The sequence below is a fragment of the Diorhabda carinulata genome, unplaced genomic scaffold (assembly GCF_026250575.1).
Source record: "Diorhabda carinulata isolate Delta unplaced genomic scaffold, icDioCari1.1 Dcau_28, whole genome shotgun sequence".
Classification (NCBI taxonomy): Eukaryota; Metazoa; Arthropoda; class Insecta; order Coleoptera; family Chrysomelidae; genus Diorhabda; species Diorhabda carinulata.
Window position 1 is genome coordinate 40,001 of NW_026613973.1, and position 4,898 is coordinate 44,898.

The window sequence follows — 4,898 nt, forward strand, 5'->3', positions numbered from 1 at the left end:
GCTCTTGCTACGGGCCGAACGCTAATTAATCTAGCGGCCCCGCGCCATATTTCTACCGTCGAGCGAGTCTGTCGGAACATCGAGGGTCCCCATGAATTCGAATAAAATCAAGTGGTCTACCACCTCGAGTCTTAGACAGACACCCAACGGATCACGACGTCCTACTAGAGGAAAAGTGCACGCGTTCGATATCGATTAGAAAAACGTAAAACGCGATTTATTGTAATATGCCGAAACACAAACAATATCCGTCATACAAACGTTCAACTTCAATTATCGAAACGCGAATGAATTTCCTCTTTCGACCTTTCGGGTTTCTCAGGTTTACCCCTGAACGGTTTCACGTACTCTTGAACTCTCTCTTCAAAGTGCTTTTCAACTTTCCCTCACGGTACTTGTTCGCTATCGGTCTCGTGGTCATATTTAGCCTTAGATGGAGTTTACCACCCACTTAGGGCTGCACTCTCAAGCAACCCGACTCTCAGGAGAGATCCTCACGCAATCGGCAACGGTCGCTACGGGCCTGGCACCCTCTATGGGCTGTGGCCCCGTTCAAGAAGGACTTGGACGCGCCGCACGATCTCGTGATAAACGGATCCTCCCTAACACCACATTTCCCGGTGGCCGATATCGACCACGGGATTCGGTGCTGGGCTTTTCCCTGTTCGCTCGCAGCTACTGAGGGAATCCTAGTTAGTTTCTTTTCCTCCGCTTAGTAATATGCTTAAATTCAGCGGGTAATCTCACCTGCTCTGAGGTCGATATATTATAATATATCTCGTATAATATTTAAATACAATTCGCCAAACTATCATAATCATCTCTCATATGAAATATAACATTATTTGTTTTTATTTAAAGAGTCGGCAGCAGCAGCAGCAGCATCAGCATCAGCATCAGCATCAGCATCAGCATCAGCATCAGCATCAGCATCAGCATCAGCAACACACCACCAGCCTTTATACATATATAATATTTTTAATATATATAATTCATATATTTTGTCGATATACCGTGTGTATAAATGATATAAATAAAACACTGGTCAGACGTCCAGTCTTCGAAACTTTATTATTTCTCTCAGACACGACGACCGCGTTATCATTTTATCATAAATATATTATATATACACACACTTATTTATCGACTATATATACGTCGTATATATGTATAATATATATATATATTATATATAAATATAACTCTCTACCAAACAAATTTTATGTATTTCATATAAATACACGATTAATTTATGGTATAGCGGGTTGTGTTCAAAAATTGCGTAACTTTTTCTATAAAAATTTACGCTGCTTTTCGCACTTTAGGATGCCGCACAAATACAAAAAAAAATACGCACAAGTTTGTATGTGCATGTGTTTTTTCTTAATTAGTGTGCGTTATTGTTTCACATCCAACACGCTTAGGCATTATTTTTCTTTAATAAATAGAAAAATTTTAAATTCTAAGCAGTCTTTTAAATTGATACGACCCTCAGTCAGGAGTGGTCCGGGAACGAGTATCCGAGGACCGCAATGTGCGTTCGAAATGTCGATGTTCATGTGTCCTGCAGTTCACAAGTTGACGCGCAATTAGCTGCGTTCTTCATCGACCCACGAGCCAAGTGATTCACCGTTCAGGGTAATCATTTTATTATTATGTCGTTTTCTCATATTCTATTCGTCGTATTTTTAATATTTGATTATTATTAAATTAATAATATTATTATAATATCTTATACGCGTATAGAAAATTTATATAACGACATTTTTTATATATATATATATATATATATATATATATATTATAATAAATGGTAATTATTCGAAACTTTTAGAGAAATTATAATATCGTACTTTGATATATCTGATAAATTTTAACCGCTGCACATGTTTTATTACAAACGAGGCGCGCATAGACAGATATCTCGCACGATATATTCCTCCTCTTTATATTATTACAGTTTTTTTTTTATCTTGAAAGTTTTATACAAATTTCGACGGTCGGGCGTAAATCTTCGAACACCTTCGAAATAATACATAAAATATTATTTCTAAAACGAATTTTTATACATATCGATAGAATCGACATGTGCTTAAATTTCGTTTAGGTACCCGGATGAAAATGTCTCAATAACATAATCATCACATATAATCTTGTCGATATTTTCTTGTATTACCTTCAAACGATAAAAAACTTAAGTAATAATATAATAAACGAAATAAAATTTATCCATAAAAATATAGACACACACACGACAACAGACGACGTTTCAATAAACTATATATTTTTCGTTTATTATAATAACGATTCTTTATCAGAACGTTTTTAGTTAACAAGAAATTTTGTTAATGATCGTTCCGTCAATCGTTATAATATATAATAATACATATGTTGTTATTGTTGTGTCGTCATCGTCGTCGACGCCTTCTATAAACTATGATAAAAATTTTTCGTTATATTTTTATTGGAAAAATTTATATATGTAAATATATTTTTATAGACGTATGAATTATATTTATCTTTTTTTTTTTAATTTTATTCGAAACTTGTTCGAATTTTGTAAAAATTAAAAAAAGATTTCAATATATATACATCTATAATATATATATATATATATATATATATATATAATTTATAACATATATAAATTTCTTTTGAAGAGTTCGATAATTTTGTAGAAGAAAATTCTCTTTTACAATTAATACAGACTTGATTTCGTTTTTTTTTTTTTTGTTTAAAAACGAACAAATACTCTGTAATGATCCTTCCGCAGGTTCACCTACGGAAACCTTGTTACGACTTTTACTTCCTCTAAATGATCAAGTTTGGTCATCTTTCCGAAGCATCGGCGACGCCGAAACGCCACCGCGCTCAGTCCGAAGACCTCACTAAATCATTCAATCGGTAGTAGCGACGGGCGGTGTGTACAAAGGGCAGGGACGTAATCAACGCGAGCTTATGACTCGCGCTTACTGGGAATTCCTCGTTCATGGGGAACAATTGCAAGCCCCAATCCCTAGCACGAAGGAGGTTCAGCGGGTTACCCGGGCCGCTCGGCCAGGGAGGACACGCTGATTCCTTCAGTGTAGCGCGCGTGCGGCCCAGAACATCTAAGGGCATCACAGACCTGTTATTGCTCAATCTCGTGCGGCTAGAAGCCGCCTGTCCCTCTAAGAAGAATTATTTGTACGCCGACAGTAAAAACCGCGAACGGCAAGAGCCGAAACTCAATACCGACGGGCCTTTGGGATGTCGAAATACGCCTAGTTAGCAGGCTAGAGTCTCGTTCGTTATCGGAATTAACCAGACAAATCGCTCCACCAACTAAGAACGGCCATGCACCACCACCCACCGAATCAAGAAAGAGCTCTCAATCTGTCAATCCTTCCGGTGTCCGGGCCTGGTGAGGTTTCCCGTGTTGAGTCAAATTAAGCCGCAGGCTCCACTCCTGGTGGTGCCCTTCCGTCAATTCCTTTAAGTTTCAGCTTTGCAACCATACTTCCCCCGGAACCCAAAAGCTTTGGTTTCCCGGAAGCTGCCCGCCGAGTCATCGGAGGAACGTCGGCGGATCGCTAGCTGGCATCGTTTATGGTTAGAACTAGGGCGGTATCTGATCGCCTTCGAACCTCTAACTTTCGTTCTTGATCAATGAAAGCGTTTTTGGCAAATGCTTTCGCTTCTGTCCGTCTTGCGACGATCCAAGAATTTCACCTCTAACGTCGCAATACGAATGCCCCCATCCGTTCCTATTAATCATTACCTCGGGGTTCCGAAAACCAACAAAATAGAACCGAGGTCCTATTCCATTATTCCATGCACACAGTATTCAGGCAAAATTTTGGCCTGCTTTAAGCACTCTAATTTGTTCAAAGTAAACGTGCCGGCCCACCTCGACACTCAGTCAAGAGCACCGCGGCGGGATTGAGTTGGGCCGCCCTTGCGAGCTAAGCCCACCGGCAGGACGTCCCACGACACGCCAGTTAACACCGCGTACGATGAACCAGCGGCGTGGGACACAGATTCGACTACGAGCTTTTTAACCGCAACAACTTTAATATACGCTATTGGAGCTGGAATTACCGCGGCTGCTGGCACCAGACTTGCCCTCCAATTGATCCTCGTTAAAGGGTTTAGAGTGTACTCATTCCGATTACGGGGCCTCGGATGAGTCCCGTATCGTTATTTTTCGTCACTACCTCCCCGTGCCGGGAGTGGGTAATTTGCGCGCCTGCTGCCTTCCTTGGATGTGGTAGCCGTTTCTCAGGCTCCCTCTCCGGAATCGAACCCTGATTCCCCGTTACCCGTTACAACCATGGTAGGCGCAGAACCTACCATCGACAGTTGATAAGGCAGACATTTGAAAGATGCGTCGCCGGTGCGAGACCGTGCGATCAGCGAAAAGTTATTCAGAGTCACCAAATTGTACGATGACGAGCAAGCCCGCCACCGATTGGTTTTGATCTAATAAAAGCGCTCCTTCCGTCTCCGGTCGGAACTCTGTTTGCATGTATTAGCTCTAGAATTACCACAGTTATCCAAGTAAATGTGGGTACGATCTAAGGAACCATAACTGATTTAATGAGCCTTTCGCGGTTTCACCTTAATTTGGCTTGTACTGAGACATGCATGGCTTAATCTTTGAGACAAGCATATGACTACTGGCAGGATCAACCAGGGAACTGTGTTTTATAATATATATAATATATATTATTACTATTATTATATATATATATATATATTTTATAATAAAAAACTATTATCGAAAAAGTTTTAATAACAATATCCAAAAGAGGATAAATTATGATGATGTTTTTTATATTACATATATACTTTATATTTATACATAATATAATAATCATCTATATTCCGTGTATAAACACATTGTTATTTACTTTTTC

General features: G+C 39.4%; 3 non-coding genes across 3 annotated transcripts in view; all 3 read right to left on the reverse strand.

Annotated features, from left to right (window-relative positions):
• LOC130903323 (large subunit ribosomal RNA) overlaps positions 1-761 on the reverse strand; it is a 4,066-nt gene extending 3,305 nt beyond the window's left edge. Inside the window, exon 1 of the ribosomal RNA XR_009060696.1 lies at positions 1-761. This exon is cut by the window's left edge and continues 3,305 nt beyond it. This is a non-coding gene — a ribosomal RNA (large subunit ribosomal RNA).
• Positions 762-1,485: 724 nt separating this feature from the next.
• Positions 1,486-1,641, reverse strand: LOC130903321 (5.8S ribosomal RNA). Its single transcript, XR_009060694.1, has one exon. It is a non-coding gene; the product is annotated as a 5.8S ribosomal RNA (ribosomal RNA).
• A 1,115-nt stretch (positions 1,642-2,756) lies between these two features.
• Positions 2,757-4,678, reverse strand: LOC130903322 (small subunit ribosomal RNA). The gene has a single exon (XR_009060695.1). It is a non-coding gene; the product is annotated as a small subunit ribosomal RNA (ribosomal RNA).
• Between the last annotated feature and the right edge of the window lie 220 nt (positions 4,679-4,898).